Raw genomic sequence first — 19,535 nt, 5'->3', positions numbered from 1 at the left:
TTCAGGACCAGGGAATCCTCCACACCTGCCCGCCTTCTGTCCCCCAAGAACAGTACTTCTGTCTTGTCAGGATTCAACCTCAATCTGTTAGCCGCCATCCATCCTCCAACCGCCTCCAGACACTCACACAGGACCTTCACCGCCTTCACTGGTTCTGATTTAAAAGAGAGGTAGAGCTGGGTATCATCCGCATACTGATGAACACCCAGCCCAAACCTCCTGATGATCTCTCCCAGCGGCCGCATGTAGATGTTGAAAAGCATGGGGGAGAGGACAGAACCCTGAGGCACCCCACAAGTGAGAGCCCAGGGGTCTGAACACTCATCCCCCACCACCACTTTCTGAACACGGCCCAGGAGGAAGGAGCGGAACCACTGTATAACAGTGCCCCCAGCTCCCAGCCCCTCAAGACGGTCCAGAAGGATGCTATGGTCGATGGTATCGAACGCCGCTGAGAGATCCAGCAGAACTAGGAAACAGCTCTCACCTTTGTCCCTAGCCCGCCGGAGATCATCAACCAGTGCGACCAAGGCAGTTTCAGTCCCATGATGAGGCCTGAATCCCGACTGGAAGGGATCCAAATGGTCCGCTTCTTCCAGGCGTGCCTGGAGTTGTTCGGCAACCGCTCGCTCAATCACCTTGCCCAGGAATGGAAGATTTGAGACTGGGCGATAGTTGGCCATCGTGGCCGCATCTAAAGATGGTTTTTTAAGAAGCGGTTTAATAACCGCCTCTTTCAGCGGGTGTGGGAAGGCTCCCTCACGGAGGGAAGCATTCACCACCCCACGAAGCCCATCGCCCAGCCCTTCCCGGCTTGCTTTTATTAGCCAGGATGGGCAAGGATCCAGGAGACAGGTGGTTGGTTTCACTCGTCCAAGCAGCCTGTCCACATCCTCGGAGGTAACAGATTGGAATTGATCCCACTCAACTTGACCAGACAGAACTCTTGCACTCTCCCGCCCCGGCCCTGCTCCCACGGTGGAGTCTACTTCTTCCCGAATCTGAGCGATTTTATCTGCAAAAAACTTTGCAAAATCATTGCAGGAGAACATGTGGCCCGTACTGGGCCCCGATGTTGCAGGTGGTTCCGCTAAATTGTGAACCACCTGAAAAAGTCTCCTGCTGCTGTTTTCTGCAGATGCAATAGAGGCGGTGAAGAAATTCTTCTTCGCCGTCGCTATCGCCACTTGGTAGGCTCGACGTTGAGCTCTAACCTGTGTCCGGTCAGATTCGGAATGAGTTCTCCGCCACCGGCGCTCTAGCCGTCTCAACGATTGTTTCATTGCCCTCAGATCCGTGGAAAACCACGGGGCTGTCCGGGCTCCATGCAATCGGAGAGGGCGCTTCGGAGCCAAACAGTCAATAGCCCTGGTTAACTCCACATTCCAGCGGGCCACCAGGGAATCAGCTGAAAGGCCATCAACATGGGATAAAGCATCCCCTACCACTCTCTGGAAACCATTTGGATCCATTAAGTGGCGGGGGCGGACCATCCGAATTGGTCCCACCTCCCTGCAGAGGGGATGGGTCGCAGAGAAGTCCAGTTGCACCAGGAAGTGATCTGACCATGGCACTTCTTTCGTTTCATGAAATGTCCTTTCATGAGCTCAGCTGAGAGACCAGGAACTTTTGGCTTCTTCTTTGCATGAATTTCCCTCCCATTGCAGTTGGCCATTACAATAACTGTGTACTAAAACAAGAGGCAAATTTTGTTTTTGTTTTTTTTTCCCCTCCCCCCTCCTGATCACTTAACCTTTTGTGCTGTGCCTTTTAGATTCTAAGCCTTTAGGTTGGGGCTGACTTGTTAATAATGTTAACAGAATGCCCTGGGAGGACTTATTATATTATTTTTGTTTTGTTGAAGTGTGGGGCAAAAAATGCTTCAGCTAGCTAAATAAATTTGTCTGCCTTCTACAGCACAGTTTCATTTCGTCATAAAGCACCACAAAAATAACACACATTCCGTTTCCTGTTTCCCTACAAAAGGGACAAATAATTCAGTTTCGTTTCTTTCAGTGGCTGCTATGGCATTACGATTTACCTGAAGTGGCTGGATTAGGTCAAGAGTCTCAAAAGTAACAACAGCTTTGGAAAACTCTATTGCACATGAAAAAGGTATTGAGATGGCTAGAGAATCTCTGCCAGCTGAGGGTAGGCGAACAATGTTTTTAGCAGCATACAGCTCCTCTCATCTCACACTTGTAAGCTACGAAGGTCTTGTGGAATCTCACAGCTATAGCTCCATCAAGAAAGTGGGTTTTTTCTATTTGTGCATGGTTTGAAGTGCTGAAACACACACAAAAGCACGACTGACGCCCAGATCTGGGACTCACTGACATTGTTTCCTTCATATTTTCTACAAAGAATGCTTGCTTCTCATCTATTTTCATATCTTGACAGTTCCTAGAAAGGGTTCTGCTACTAAAAATATTCTGGTGTCTTTACTCGGGGAAGGGAATGTCAGTTTGCATTTCTTAGTACAGAAAGTATTGGTCTGATGTGTAGAGATCTTTCCAATTCTAATTAATTCAAGAGGGTTCTGGAAGCTTCTCTGTATGAAAGAAGAAAGCAGGTTTGTGATGTTTGGGTTATTCCTTCTGAGAAGCTGGGTACAGCTGGCTTCAACTGGTTCTCTTATCTCTTCTGTCAAGGTTATATTGACTATAATAAAAGTCAGCAATATCAAAAGTAACACGATGGCCAGAAACAATTACAATGTGAAAAACTTTATGGAATAATGCAAAAATAATAAACAGAAGTCTCTGAAAGTCCTTAAATGTATCACGGTGCCAGACTTTACCTCCTGGCGGAGAACAAGCTGTGAAGCTTTGTATAATCAGCAAATGACCAATTCTGATGTCCAACTCTGAACTCTGCTGAACAGTGTTTCCGGATAACAACTACTGTTTCATTGAATTCTTCATCAGCCAATTAGTTCAACACTTGTAAGTAGAAAGATATGTGATTTTTTTCATTAACTGAAAATAAAATATTCAAACGATGACCTGCACATGCATAACTTCAAATAGTGTAGAAATTATAAACTGTAACATTAAAAAGTTACATACCCAATCTTTTTTCAGTTTTTTATATTTGTGGGTTTTTTCATTCCCCCCCCCTTTTTTTCTGTTTTTGTGTATCATTTTGTTTTGTGGTTTGTGTTATCATTGTGGAAAATCTAATAAAAAAAATATCAAATGTTGGTATATAGCGAGGCCACATTCAGAGCAGCTAGAACCATAGTGTCAGTGACTCTGGTCTGCTCTATGTAAATATCCTGGTGAATCCTTGGCAAACTGTTGAAGAAAAAAGTCTAAGTACTTTGCTGTGGTTTCCAAAATGGAATCCGATCCCAATATTATAGGCCTGCCTGGGGGAGAATGAATGTCCTTGTGGATCTTAGGAAGGCAATAAAAAACTGGAATGCGAGGAAACGGAGGTAAAAGGAACTCAAAAGTGTGTTTATCAATGACATCAGTGCAATAAGCTTGCTGTAGGACACGGGTGGCACTGTGGGTTAAACCACAGAGCCTAGGACTTTCAGATCAGAAGGTCAGCGGTTCGAATCCCCGTGACGGGGTGAGCTCCTGTTGCTCGGTCCCTGCTCCTGCCAACCTAGCAGTTCGAAAGCACATCAAAAGTACAAGTAGATAAATAGGTACTGCTCCGGCGGGAAGGTAAATGGTGTTTCCATGCGCTGCTCTGGTTCACCAGAAGCGGCTTAGTTATGCTGGCCACATGACTCAGAAGCTGTATGCTCGCTCCCTCAGCCAGCAATGCGAGATGAGCGCCGCAACCCCAGAGTCGGCCACGACTGGACCTAATGGTCAGGGGTCCCTTTACCTTTACAGGACTTCGTTTAAAATGGCAACTATAGAATCTGTAGGATCTTTAGAAATTTTCAGGTAAAACCGTGAATCAGATAACAGTTATATGGCCTCCACTACATATTGATGTCTGTTTTGAATGACAATTCGACCTCCTTTGTCCACAGGCTTTATGACAATGTTAGTCATTCAAAAGATCTTTCAAACTGTGACTTGGATAAATTATCCTTGATTTTGGGACCCTTCTTTTCTAATTTTTCTAAATCTTGTATAATCAACTGGTGAAATAAAGAAATAGATGGATCCATGTTAGCTGGAGCAAATGAAGATTTTGGTCTAAATTGGCACATTACTGGGTTACTGGTTCCAAACATGTCACACACTTTTATGTTTCGTATAAGTTTAAACAGGTCGACCCTGGTCTGAAAAGCATTATAAGGAGGTTTTGGAACAAAGCCAAGTCCCAATTGTAAAGTTTGCAATTCATTAGTAGATAAAGTGTGCAACGAATTATTAACAATTACAATTTCCTCCTTGTCCGGGAGCGACTGCCCCTTCGAAAATCCTCTCTACCAAGTGCTGCACTCTGTCTGTGTGGGAGGGGATGTAAGGAGACGTGTTGGTCTCCAACGTCTGACTGGGACGATAAACTAGATTGACTAGTAGACCTGCTGCCAGTATGAGGCTGGGACTGACAGGACTATAATAAAAGGCCAGAAGGAGCCTGGGATTCAATTTCTCTTTCTTTCTCTTTTCCTCCTGGTGTAGTGTTCTGTACACAGTATGCTATAGTGTTAAGGTTTAGACTCATTATAAGTTAAGTCTGCTGCATCTACATTTCTTATGGATAGTGCCAATCCTGAATGTATTGGATTTGTCACCATTATGCTCATTTGCGTTCAGTATCAGTAAAGCACTGCTGGATGAAATACTATTGCCTCTGGTCCATGTTTTTGGAATCCTGCAATGTGCTTAAGTTGTTACTCTGCTAACTATACATTAGAATCTACTCTGGATCAATATTGAGCAGAATTTCAATGAGATGAGGTAATGGCAGCTTAACTTTCATGGTGTATTAAATGCATAACCGAATAGTTTCATCTTGGTTGCAAATTGTGTACATTGTAGGGATTGACTAAACGGTCCATTTTGGTTTGGTTTGGTTTCTCATTTTTCCACATCTGTTCACATCCCCCCCCCCCTTTTAAATCTTCATGGAAATTTGCCAACGTTATAGTGTGCATTTCTACTAATAGACACATCCATTATAGTTTAATATACACATTTATTGCCAAAAAATACCCCTAATACTCATTTTCTTATGCTATTTTTAGGAATATATGAAATCATCATCATCCTCATCCTGTCTTTATTTCTCAGTTCATAGAGCATGAGACTCTTAATCTCAAGTTCATGGCCATTTAATAGTGATTTTTTTGACAAAATAGAGAGGTGGTTTTTTTGGATTATCATAAAAGATGCTGGAGGAAATGATTGACAATAGGACCCACAAAGCAGAGGAGGGAAGTCCAAGAGATTCCTTGGAGTCTTGTGTTTATGTTGTAAGATGGACAAGTGACTGTAAAATTTTAATTTGAAAAACCAAATAAATAAATTAAAAAGTAATAAGAATCTCACGTTCATCTGTTCAAGCCCCACGTTGGGCAGAAGATTCCTGCACTGCTGGGGGTTGAACCAGATGACTCCTGTGGTCCCTTCCAATTCTACAATTCTGATTCCCAAGTAATCCACTGGAATTAGACACATCCATTAATTTCTGTATGTCTATTCTGTATCAGACTAGCATTGAATACAACCCGCTGCTGAGATTTGGGGGGAAAAAACACACAGGCCTTTTCTGCTGTGGTTCCCTGCTTGTGGAATGCTCTCCTCAGGGAGGCCTGCCTGCCTGCCAACATCATTTACTTATCTTTAGGCAACATAAAAAAACATTTATTTTTCCACAGGCATTTGGCTTTTAGTTATCTGTGGCCTCCTTGAGTGAGAGGGACTTTTTAATCCAGTTTTTTAAAGATAGAATTGTCTTTTAGAATTTTATTTGTTTTCTTTTATGTCCGTTTTATGTAAGTGTTTGTTTGTTTATACATCATATGTCGCTTTGAGTTACCCAGGTAAAGGAGCAACCCATAAATCTAATAATAAATCTATAAGATCCAGCGCAGAAATTGGTGTAGGTCCATATAGCATTGTATAGTCAAAGTAGGCTTTGCTGGTCAACAGAATAGGTCTGTGCCTTGGAGTGGAGGACAAAACTTGTTCTTCTTAGCATCCTGGTAATTCTGTGCTTTGCTGCTAGAATAATCTGGTACATGGCCCAAAGGTGAATATAACTTGAATGCTTGTATGAAAAGGAGGGCCTTGGGGATACACTGATTGGGTTAGATTAAAGGCAAGCATTTTCAATTTCAGAACTTGGCAAGATTTGGTTAGGCTGGCAACCACACTGTAGGGACAAAGCGTAAATTATGCTTGAGAGTTCATCAGATTTTCAAACCTATCATAGTCATAAAGGCAGGAATCCCCACAACGGGGTGAGCTCCTGTCAACCTAGCAGTTCAAAAGCATGCCAGTGCAAGTTGATAAATAATTACTGCTGTGGCGGGAAGGTAAATGGTGTTTCCGTGCGCTCTGGCTTCCGTCACGGTGTCCCATTGTGCCAGAAATGGTTTAGTCATGCTGGCCACATGTCCCACATGTCTGCGGACAAACGCCGGCTCCCTCGGCCTGAAAGCGAGATGAGCGCCACACCCCATAGTCACCTTTGACTGGACTTAACCATCCAGGGGTCCTTTACCTTTTTACCTTTTAAAAGCAGGAGACTCAAGAGGTTTTCTTTCCCTAGAAAAATTGGGAAGATGAGAGTCTTGATTCTGATCTTTATCTTGAATGACAGGATACCCTGTCTTACAATTTGCATGCAGCAATGCATGAAGAGTGTTTTGTAGTGCTAGATTAGTTTTTCTTTTTAACGGCTCATTTTAAAGGGTGTTCATGGTGTCATTGTGTAAGGGTGTTCAGCTACGGTGTTCTGATCAAGACAATAACATGGAAATCACCCAGAGAGGAATTTTCACAGGATCTACTCTCATCATACAGAAGCACCATAGGACTTTGGAGCAAAGGGTCTCAGACCTTCTTTGACTTTGTCCACACCTCTTATTTCCAGCTTGTGATCACTGATTCTCTTTGGAAATAGTCCTTTGATTTGTTCATTTCTATTTTTGAAATTCTACTAGTGGAATATATGTGCATTCCATTTTGAAGTTTCAGTATTAGTCCTTCTTTAGGAAAAAAGGTAGAATACTGTTTAGTTTCAGCCTAGATTGTTCATTCACATTACTGTATTGGCTCGAATATAAGCCACACTCCCCCCCCCCCCCCCAATTCTGACCATGAAAAGTTAAAGTGCTGCTTAAATTCGCGACCTTACAAAAATTGGCTTTTACGATATCGCTGCTGAAATGGACATACGGTAAAAGCGGAACAAGTGTGAATGCCTGAGGAATTTTAAGGGAGCGACTTATATTCGGGTATTGTCTTTTTTTCTCTCTCCCCCCTCCCTGAATTTTAAAGGTGCAGCTTATATTCAGGCCAATAAGGTTTTTGGGGGGGAATTTATATAGTGGCAAATGAGAGTCATCATAATTTGTGGAAGTACTATTTTATTGAGAGAACAGAACCTTTTAAAATTAAGTTTCGCTTTTTTTGCAGCTTCAGAAACAAAATAAAACCATAGATCTGCCTATTGTTACTGTGTGTGTAGAATGTTATGGACTATGATGGAATCATGATTGTGTACGGTTAAAGTTTGGTGTAAGGGGCCACTTAGGTTCATTTAGGAGTGAGTTAATCTTGATAACCCCCCTCTCTGGACCCAGATGATGGTTTGGTTGCTACACAACTGCTGTGACTCCCAGGGCTCCTCCACCCAGCTGCAGTCCAATGGTTTCATTTGTGTCTGGGTCCAATTTGCTGAATCAGTTGGTATCATGATCTCTTTCTCTTTTTCTGGAGTTGGCACCAGACTGGGGAAGGGTGATCAAGAGAATGATTGAACAGTAGACATTGTGCTTTTTCCTTTCTTGCTGCATAGTGGTATTCGGAGTTGAGGTTTTTATGTTCATTTATTGCCATGTACAGGTAGACTTATTGAGACAATTGCTTTAGGGCTGTAGTAATCTCTCTCTCCCTCTCTCTCTCTCTCTCTCACACACACACACGGAGGGGGGTGTTCCCCCAGTTCCTTTGTTTTCAGAAGATAAGGACTACTTCTCAACTCATTTATAACAATACATTTTTGGAATCAACACCAGGCATGAATTACCTCTGTCCTGGGTGTCTTCTCATATATATCTATATGTATATCTATCTCTGGGTGGAGCAGATCCCGTTCGCAACCAGAGGTACCGCTGTATTCTGACGTAGTCTGTCTCTGAATCTGGAGGTCCCATATAAGATTTTTATGCATTTCATTCTTCTTGTTTAAAAAGAAGTGTGCTTGTTTATCTGCACTTAATAATATAGAGGAGAGGCCATAGATCTGTAGGAGAGCATGTTTAACAAACAGATGTCTAGAAGTGAAATTCTCAGATTCCCTGGAAGTAAAGCTGATTAAAACAAACAAACACAACAACTATGGATTTGAGACCTTGGACAGTGAGCTGTAGACCAGAGAGTTGCAGACTAGAAAGAGTCAAGTTCTTACAGGATTAGGGCAGCAGCTATACTGCATTGCTTAAATTCCTAACAACTTTGCAACTTAGCTCAACCTACTGCGCCCCCTGGATCCATCTATTGTTACTTCCATCTACTGTGCCCCCACTTTTTCCTGCTGCCACCTGCTATACTTTCTGCTCTGCTGATATAAATGGGTGCCAGCAGCCTCCTTGTTTAGTAACAAGAGGTTTATCTTAAAAAAAAAAAAAACCAAGGAAAGCTGATGCCCTGTTTGAATTGAATTGAATTGGAAAAAACAACAACCAACCCCCCCCCCCACTGTATCCAAGGCACAGCTTGAGTCAAATGAATGCTTTAGTTGGAGCCAAAAGGACAAAAGACCAGTGACTGGGCTGTCTGTTGCCATATTCATGCTTTTATTTAAAACCTTCATAATGACAATAATTGCTGGTGCATTTATAAAAGCAGCGTCTGAGTGCTTTCTGATTATGTGGGATGCTTGTAGATATGAATAAGGTTGACGGACATGCTGTTCTTTAACATGTTATTCCCCTCTTCCCATGTATTTGTCATATTTGTGAAATACAGTGGTACCTCGGGTTAAGAACTTAATTCATTCTGGAGGACTGTTCTTAACCTGAAACTGTTCTTAACCTGAGGTACCACTTTAGCTGCCGCACAATTTCTGTTCTCATTCTGAAGCAAAGTTCTTAACCCGAGGTATATTTCTGGGTTAGGAGAGTCTGTAACCTGAAGCGTCTGTAACCTGAGGGACCGCTGTAATGCCAGAGGCAATCCAATGGCAGGATCCGCTAGGAGGAGCAGTTTAGGATGCAGTGAATCAGCCAGAGATGCAATGGAGTAATCTGCTCATCTCACCTCAGTGTAGGAAGCCGGTGTAGGTCCCGAAAAAGAGATGTTCCTGGTGGTACCAGATAGTGGGGGACAAAGAGGCTGGATCCTATGTCCATTCAGCTCAATTGCATGACCTGGCAACATGACACAGAACAATATTTTAAGGAAGTTTTCCCTCTTCCAGGCATGTGTTTAATGTAGGAGAGGCCGAGCTAGTGTAAACAGAAACTGAGCAGGAAAAGCCAACAGTCTCTCCTACATTGTGGATTTCTTAGGGGTGTATTTCTTATAGGCACCAACATTGGTGACCCATGACATGTAACACGAGCAGTATCAAAAACATGGCCTACTCAGCCGGACAGGCAGTGATTGGGTGCAACACATTATGCCCTCCCTTTACGACTTACAGTCCTCTTTCATCCAGGTGTTTGCTTGTGGGAGAAATATAGGGCTTGGCGGGGGGGGGGGACATGAAAAACAAATGTGATGAATAAAGTAATAATTATACTGAACCAACACAGGCAATGCAGATGAGGCCTATTATGAAATGCTTCTTGACAGCAGGCTCCTAGCAACCTCTTCTTCATTTTGCCTTCTCTCTCTCTCTCTCATGAACAAGGAGTCATGTGAATTGGCTCCCAGTTGTAAGAAAAACCAAGTGAACTGAATCTCTTTATTTTATTGCCAACAGACTTGTATGCTGTAACTTCTGAAACAGCACTTAATCCATGAAGCTAAGTCCCTGCGATTTATTTTAGCCTAAGTATGTTCATGAAGAACGTTTCTTTAAATCTAGATGAGGGCAGATGTAACTATAACCAAATTTTAATGTGCTTGGAACAATTGTCATTGTGCTAATTCAGCTATGAATTTCTCTTTCAAACCTCTCTCTCCAACGATTCATTCACACAAAATGAAGGTGTGAGAGCCAAACGTGGTAGAAAGATCATAACTTTGTTGACCAACAAAACTGAGGGTCTGCAAAAATAGCCTCGACAAGCATGCCGGAAGAACCACTTTGACCCATATACACTAGCCAGATCACTGCCTAATGTACACATTTACATTTTTCATATGCATTTTGTATTCATTATTCCCCTAAAATGTGCAGACATTTTTAAAACCCAAATCGCATAGCAAAATACAGAGACATACTTAAATAGATAACTGGGTATCTTCTGATCCACATGTAAGTCTAGTGCCAACTGAATCTTGTTTGTTTAACTTTTAAATGCCTACCACACAAATTTCTACTTCATCCTAATACAGATACAATGTTCCCTTCTCATCTGGGAACACTCCACAGGCTCACTTTCCCTCTCATCCATTCTTTTAACTCCTTCCCACTTGCTGATACTCAAAGCTTGATCAGTTGTTTATTGTCTCTCGTTCCCTCTCCTCTTTCTGTGCCCCTACCCCTTCTCAACTGAATATGTGATGAACTTTCCCTGTGCCCCCTCCCCATACCCAAAATCTTCTGTGGAGGGTTGCCCAACCATCTAGAGCTGATTTTGAGGGCATATACAGTTCTGGAGGGGAGATGAGATGAGGGGAAAGTTCCATTCCACTAGCATATGTCATAAGGGTTAGCATTCAACAACATTTGATGCCACCATTTCCCATTGCCTATGTTGAAGATTCAGGTCTACACTGAATCTTTTAATGTTTCATTCCATTAAATTCCTGCTGCATCATCATATTCTTTCTCCATCAGTTGAAGCTCCCCCAAAAGTTGTCTGTATTCCATACTGGAGCATACCTTCAGAAGAAAAGAAAAAGAAAAAGAAGCACCCTAAAACACTTCCTACAGTGGTACCTTGGTTCCCGAATGACTTAGTTGTCAAACAAATCAGCTCTCGAACACCGCAAACCCGGAAGTGTTCCGGTTTGTGAATGTTTTTCGGAAGCCAAACATCTGCTGCTTACGCAGCATCCGATTGAGTGCAGGAAGCTCCTGCAGCCAATCGGAAGCTGCACCTTGATTTTCGAATGGTTTCGGGAGTCGAATGGACTCCCAGAATGGATTAAGTTTGAGAACCAAGGTAGCACTGTATATAAATTTATTTGCTGGTGCTTCAAAATTTCAGATGGGGCTTCATAAAGTCTGCTGTGCTGAAATCTGTGTCTCCGGCCTACTGTTTATTCCCTCTCCACATGCACATGTACTTTACTAAGGTGGCAAAAAACAAAACAAAAAACCCCCAGCCTGGATTACAGAAATGCTAATTACCTCTGTATAATTGGAATGACTGATTGTATCTGCGTCGCTTCAAAGCTTGCCGGCTTCTTAGAAGAAAATAATAAGAGAGTGTATTCTGGCAGTGATTGTTTCAAAATGGTGCGGGCTGTTTAGGGTGGCAATTGCTGTGCCTTTAAGACTGGAATTACTGCAGGTTAAATTGTATCTTAAAATGCTGACAATTAAATGGAAAACTTTTATAGCTGGCAATGAAAAATTACACGGAATTATTCAAGGGGCTTAAAAAAAAAGATAACTTTAAAAAATGCCTAGGAGAAGATCTATTTGAAATTTTGCCATTTTCTACATCCTCCTAGGACCTTTTTTTTTTTTTTACTCTCTCTGTAATCAATGAGAGGATTTTCATATACTTAGGCAGGTTTAAAATCAGGCCTCTGAAATGTTTCTATGGTGACTGAGTAATGTTGCACTGGGAATCGTAGTTGGATTATCGTTTTAGGCAAGTAATAGAAGAAGTGACCCATTCACTTTGAGGGTCCATTTAACCTAAAAGTCAATTAAAAACACATAGGGTTTTTTAAAAAGGAAGAAAAGGAAGCCATTATAAGCAGCCCACATACCAGTTCTTTAAAGGCTGAGAATATCACAAGCCTTTCTGAAAGTCTTTTTTTAAAAAACAAAACAAAACTCGATTTTATTTTATTGCACCTCAACGTTTTGTTTTCATTAAATCCAACGGCAAATCTAGTCACAAATCTTATCAAAGGTATGGAGCATTTCTCCAACACCAAGCCAAGACTCCTAATATGATGGCCAGTGTCAGCCAGAAGCAAATGGCAGCTACAGGAGTTTTAAGGGGACTTTATGGGCAGGATCCTACCAGGGATGTGTTAAAGAGCACTGAGAAATTCCTTGAGCTTCAGCGAAACACTTTTAGCTTCTCTCATAATTTCTTGATTTGCTTAAGAAGATTCACCTCCCAAAGTTCGCTACCTGTGGGAAACAAATGACTGCTCTTTTTCAAAATTCTAAGACCTATAAAACATCTTGGGCCTGATGAAATTTGACCTTAGCACTTCTCAGAAACTGCTGTAGGCTGCCAACTTTATAAATTAGGAGGTTTGAGATATTAGAATAGGCACATGTGTCTCATGTTGTCATGACACTGAAGCACTAAAGTTTCCCAAAATTAATTCAGTGCATGATGTTTTGTTTCATAATTACCATTCGCAGAATGTGTCCTTCTGATTCCGCTTAGCTTTCCATGTTCCTCATTCAATTCTTTCTCATTCCCTAAGGTGTCGCACACATCTGTGCAACTTTCTACGGTCTCCCCTAGCTTTCTCCTGCCAACACCTTGAGAAAGTGTTTTTGTGAGCTGAGTTTTTTCCCCCCCTCTCTCTCTCCTCGTGATTTGAAAGGTCAATACAGAAATGTCTGCAGCTGTGAAGCATGGGAAGATGGAAGCCATATGAAACAAGAGTTCTTCTGAAATTGACTGACAGGCCTTGTGGATAATGATCCACACCCCACAGTGCTAATGGTTGTGTTCCTTTGGTTTAAAGCAAAGCCAAAGAAAACAGGCCCAGTATTGTAATGTATGAGTTCATTAAGGTCACACTGCAAGAGCAGAAAGATCAAGGGCTCCTTTGCAGCCTTTATAACTTAGGTGAGCAAAATGATGATTGAATAGACCTGTGCTTTTATTTTTCCGCCACGGATGCCAATATGTGAAAAAAGGACTTGCACAGCTCCCCTGTGACCCCATGACATGTAGAGAAACCCTGTGCATCTTTTAAGTGGTCAGGAGGTAGGCTTCAGTTAGGCATGCCAGGGAATTCTGTTGAAAACAAAAAACATAGGTGAACATTTCTGATGTATACTTACTCATCTCTTGTTCAGAATGGAAATCAATCCAACAAACACAATTGGTATTCACTGTTGTTGTCACCTTCAGTCTGCAAATAGTATGTAATTGATTTTGTTTCTTACGTCATCCTGTTTGAGATCTGTTTCCTTTGCCCCACCGAGGGCAGCAAAAAAAAACAATGTTTTTGAACTGATGAAGGATGAACTGCAGCAGAATGGAAAAGGTAAAAAGGTATAGGGACCCCTGACCATTAGGTCCAGTCGTGGCTGACTCTGAGGTTGTGGCACTTATCTCACTTTATTGTCTGAGGGAGCCGGCGTACAGCTTCCGGGTCATGTGGCCAGCATGACTAAACCGCTTCTGGTGAACCAGAGCAGCGCACGGAAACGCCGTTTACCCAGAGCGGTACCTATTTATCTACTTACACTTTGACGTGCCTTCGAACTGCTAGGTTGGCAGGAGAGCAGAACGGAAACAGTGCTGCTAATTTCAACAATAGTCACTTACAGTTCCCCATACAGTGATACCTCAGGTTACGGACGCTTCAGATTACAGATTCCGCTAACCCAGAAATAGTACCTTGGGTTAATAACTTTGCTTCAGGATGAGAAGAGTAATTGCACGACAGAGGCATGGCGGCATCGGGAGGCCCCATTAGCTAAAGTGGTACTTCAGGCTAAGAACAGTTTCAGGTGAAGATCAGACCTTCAGAACGAATTAAGTTCTTAACCCGAGGTACCACTGTACTTAGCTGGAGCACAATGAATGGTGCAAAATAATCAAACAAATCCTTCTGCTTGTTTTCATCATATAATCAGATCTTAGCTAAACTTTTGCCACAAATTCGAATTAGGCATATTTGCTGCAGGATCTCACCTCCCCAATTCATTTATAATATGGCTTTAAACAAGTTTATCTCCTCTGACTTTAAAAGTCCAAGCCTATGGCTGTCCACTCAGAAGTTAAGTTCCACTGAGTCAATAGAAACTAGAAGTGTAGTCAAAAACATGTTTACTGAGAAGTAAATTGTGTTGAATTCATTAGGTCTTAGAACAAGTGGGTTGGGATTGGCACTTGAGGCTGCATTCCTACATGCACTTACTAGGGAGCAAATTCTCTTGAGTGTAGTGAAACCTTCATTTAATAAGCATGTATATTATTGCATTGTTGCTTTCTGGTAAGTATAGGATTGCAGCCTATAACTAGTTTTGTATATGGTTAGATAAATCTTGCCCCTGAATGTTAAGGAGTTCATTTTGGTAACCAAGTGAAAAAGAAGGCAGGATTTCTGCATCTTTATTACTTGTAGAAGAGGGAAGTTCAGCAGAAGTCTATATTTGTGAAGTAGTCCTCATAAATTCCTTTTAAAATGTTGTTTAAATTGATTAATACAGCTACAAGAGAGAGAGTGTGTGCTGCAAATGACAAAGGATAGTGCATATGGTCAAATATTGTCATGGGATTTATCATTCCAAAACGCTGCCCCGTAGTCCATTTTTGTATGAATTTGTTCTGTATTGTCCTTCCTTCTCAAATTTGGACATTATATCCTAGTTTCAATGAAGTCACAGTGACCCAGATTCTACAAAATCAATCTGACTAAGGCAGAGCAATAGATGTCCTCTAGTAAGAAGTAATAGGCATCATGTCACTCTTACTAACCAATGCTGTGTCCCACATTTTTTTGGCCCATGCTCCATCCATTTGTAAGAAAAGAAATTTTATTCAAAACTTATCAAAAGGGAGAGAAAATTTGTCAAATTTCCTTGGGTGGGGTGCAATGTTTTTGTTGTGCTTTCCTAACTTTCAAGATAGCCCAGGGACATTTGTGTGAATGCTTTCTTTAATTCTTCAACAACAACAACAACAACAACAACAACAACAACAGCAGCAGCAGCAGCAGCAGCAGCAGCAGCAACAGCAAAACTTCCCAAAAAACATCACACAAAAACGACTCTCTTTTGGCCTACACTCTGCAGCCTTCCCAGGTACCGTTACTTCCTGTAAATGCCATGACATCTAGAACTGGGTTTTCCTATAAACATAGGAAGCTGGGGAGGCTGTCAATTGTGTAACTAACACCACATATATTAAGTCTTTGTATTTTTACAAGAAATCCATGTGGAAGGAAAGCCAAGCATTTTTCTTTTAAAAATAAAATCAGGAAGGGAACCAATATCAGATGTCCTGTAGTCAGCCTCCCCAGCTTCCATTAAAATCAAGTGAAGACATATTGAGGCAATTTTCCCTCATGTTGCTTTTTCAAATCAGGAAATGTGGGCAGACAGAAAGGTTGGATAGCATTGGAGAAATGCTTGATGACACACCTACCCACCCACACCACAGTTATACCACAATGATAAAGTAAGGTGAATCCCACATACTCCAGAAATGCTAATGAAATTCTAAAGCACCTGAGAGAGAGATGGAAAAAATGAAAGCCTCTTCCACAGTACAGTTGTACCTTGGAAATTGAACAGAATCCATTCCAGAAGTCTCTTCAACTTACAAAATGTCTGAAAACTCAATCACGGCTTCTGATTGGCTACAGTAAGCTCCTGCAGCCAATCAGAAGCCACGGAAGCCCCATCAGACGTTCAGGTTCCGCAAACCAGAACAATCACTTTTGGGTTCAGGTGTTCGGGAGCCAAAACGTCTGAGTTCTGGGATCCATAATACGACTGTAGAAGCAAATTTCTGAGAAATTGGAGAATAGCACTACTTAAACCAACTGGATACGATGTTTTATAAGGACAGGGGAAAGTGTTCTTGTCTTCACATCCTGCTTGTGGACTTCTCATAGGCACCTGATGGGTCACCGCAACATCTAGAGGGCTAGAGATTTGAAGTTCCTGACCTAGGAACAATCTGTGCTAACCTCATCTTGTGTTCTGCCATTTTTAACCCAATCTTCATAATCTGATCCCACATTGGGTTACAATATCATTTAAAATAATTTAAAACAAACAAGAATCAAGACAAAATAAGAACAGGTTATGTTTTGGAGTCTGTGGGCGGGTGGAAGGGAACCATAAAACATTGTTCTATCATTGTGGTGTCCAGTAGGCTAGAATGTACTAAAAATCAGGATGCATCCTTTGGGCCGTGAAAACAACCCAAATTATATTGCCATTTTTTTTCAACACAATCTTTCAAAAACCATTCCACTCCTCCTACTGCAATGTAGGCTGCCATTTTATATCACAGTGAACAAAAATAATGCTAATAGAGATTGCTATATCCAATATGGCAGCACAAAATCATTCATGATTTTAAGGTGCTAAATTCTGTTCCTGAAAGTAGACGTTCATGAAAGATGAAAGACTCCAGGTAGAGGAAAAGTTTACAATGCAGGCCAAGAGATAGCCGCAAATAGAGGGAAAGGTGTTGGAAGACTCATTTAAAACTGTTGGGAATTTGAGGTGAGTACCCACGCAGTGGCAGTTGTCCCCAGTTCCACTCACCACACAGAAGCAGCTTAAGCTCCAAAATAGATTACTGCTGTAGAAGCTAAGGCTTCAGTAATACAGTTCCAGATGTTGATATATGTATACAGCTTGTAGGCTTTGCAGATACAAATACATACAAGCACAAAGTATCTGTTGTTCCAACTTCAGGGCATAACACAGACTCCGACTCACAGACAGGCTCACTGACTGACATGCCTTAATCACTTACGTATATAGTCGTACCTTGGTTGTCAAACAAAATCCGTTCCAGAAGTCTGTTCGGCTTCTGAAAACATTTGACAACCAAGGGGCTGCTTCTGGTGACAGCAGGAGCTTCCTGCACTCAACCGGAGGCCACGGAAGCCCCGTCAGACGTTCGGCTTCCAAAGAACGTTCACAAACCAGAACACTCACTTCTGGGTTTGCGGTGTTTGGGAGCCCAAACATTCGAGTCGCAAGGCATTCAAGATCCAAGGTATGACTGTATAGCCATCTCTGGGCTATTGCCACAGCAACTGACTTGGCTGATAATGTACCTCTTGGCTTGTATAATATATGGAGTAATTTGTGCTCCATATATTTACCCCCTTCCTCCATGTCCAGTTCCTTCAACAAAAACTTCCTTTCCTATCACTGACTGTATTACTTGAGAATTCAACATATTTTTAGAGTGATTTAGGTTGCTTTATTCTTCAAAATATTTTTTATGTTGATCTCGGCATGACATTGTTGTGTGGCTTCTTCTTTAAAAAAAAAGAATCACTATTGTACCATTGTGCTCTTTAAAAAGGATACATTTTCATTCCCACACTTTGAGAGAAATCTTTTTATTCTGAATAATAAATTGAGGGAATCAATTACTTCTGAATGCAGAAGAACATAATTTTGCCTTTACAGATAATGAACTGAATAGAGATGAAACTGAAAACGAATCCATTACTAATAATGAAGATGAGAATGCAGCAGAACTATGTACCTCCTTTTGTGGCGAGGCATTGTATAAATCATGGGTTAGAAAAATGGAGAATCAAGGACACTGAACAGAAATGTATGCCTCTGTTGTAATATATGAAGGGAGGATTTGAGAGCTGACATTGTTAATATTACTTATGTAGCTGTAAAAGAAATTAAACAGCCCACTCTCCACTGAAGGACCTTGACGCAAGTAACAAATTGTGAATTGCTGCATTCAAAACACTGCAAAAGCATCCATTAAATTACGTTGGCACATGTACACTTCCTATTAAAATGTCAATAGAAAATAGGCTTAATGGTACTGCACTGTAGAGAATATTCAAGTCTATAATCCAAGCAAAATATTTTCAGAGTGTTTTTGTTATTTCTCGACTTTCTAACTCCCTCTAGCTAAGGGCCTTTTGAATCATTACTCCACACACATTTGTTACTTCCATGTGTGATGGGAATGAAAGTGGGTTTCAGGCTCATTTGCTTTCCCTTGCCTGGAGATCAGGAACCTGACCACCAACCAGATGTTGATGGGCTACAACTCCCATCCTGTCTGCCTATTGGCCATTTTCTCTGGGGTTGATGAAAGTTCTAATCCAACATCTGGAGGGCCACAATTTTCCCATCCTTGGCTTTGTTCTTCCTCTGCCCGTTCTTCACTCCACTTACCAATGTAGCTTCCACCTTCTTCTTCTTTGGCAATCACTCATAGCCAAGTGAGATTGTCTTCCATAAACATGGTTTTAACAGTGAGTCTGTAAGTGACTGTGGAGGCCAATTCTGGATCCACACATCCTTCCACAGTGGGGATGTAGGTTTCCGGGCAGGAGTTGATCACGGTAAGGGGTTGCCAAGCATGCCTTTCTCTTAGCATGTTTCTCCCTTGCATCCTGAGTTTGAGCATCTTCAAAGCCCATGACACCTTTGGTAAAGGCTGTTCTCCATTTGGAGTGCTTGCAGGCCAGTGTTTCCCAGTTGTCAGTGTTTATACTACATTTTTTTCGATTTGCCTTGAGAGAGTCTTTAAACTTCTTTTGTTGAGCGCCAGCATTACGCTTTCCATTTTAAAGTCCAGAGTAGTTGCTTTGGAAGACAATAATCAGGCATCCGAACAACATGACCAGTCCAGTGAAGCTGATGTTGAAGAATCTTTGCCTTCACACTGGTGATCTTTGCTTCTTCCAGTACACTGGTATTAGTTTGCCTGTCTTCCCAAATGATGTGTAAATTTTTGGGGGGACACCATTGATGGAATCCTTTGAGGAGTTGGAGATGGCGTTTATAAGTGGCAATGTAGCACCCCAACACTGGCTCTCCTCATCCCTGGATACGGGGATATGGCCACTATTATTCAGGCACTTATAACCTCCCAAGTCAATTACTGTATTGCAATTTACTCTGTGTGGGACTGGTGGTGAAGATTTGAGAACTGCCACTGGTGCAAAATGCACCAAATCAAATTGTAGGGAATGTTCTGATACTGTATTGGTTCAACTGTGCTTCATTGCCTACAGTGGTACCTTTGGTTACAAACTTTATTCGTTCCAGAGGTCCGTTCTTAACCTGAGGTACCACATTAGCTAATGGGGCTTCCCACTGTCACCGTACAGTTTCTGTTCTCATCCTGGGGCAAAGGTTTTAACCCAAGGTACTACTTCCGGGTTAGCGGA

The 19,535-nt window shown here is 41.8% G+C and overlaps 1 long non-coding RNA gene across 1 annotated transcript in view; it reads left to right on the top strand.

Moving 5' to 3' along the window:
• The window catches only part of LOC310714492, a 41,977-nt gene extending 23,848 nt beyond the window's left edge, over nucleotides 1-18,129 (top strand). The window contains exon 2 of the long non-coding RNA XR_014529836.1: nucleotides 17,797-18,129. This is a non-coding gene — a long non-coding RNA (uncharacterized lncRNA). The remainder of the gene's footprint in view (nucleotides 1-17,796) is intronic.
• Nucleotides 18,130-19,535: the final 1,406 nt, after the last annotated feature.

This window comes from Podarcis liolepis (assembly GCF_965112155.1).
Source record: "Podarcis liolepis genome assembly, chromosome: 8".
Taxonomy (NCBI): domain Eukaryota; kingdom Metazoa; phylum Chordata; class Lepidosauria; order Squamata; family Lacertidae; genus Podarcis; species Podarcis liolepis.
This window is presented reverse-complemented; position numbering and strand designations above follow the sequence as displayed.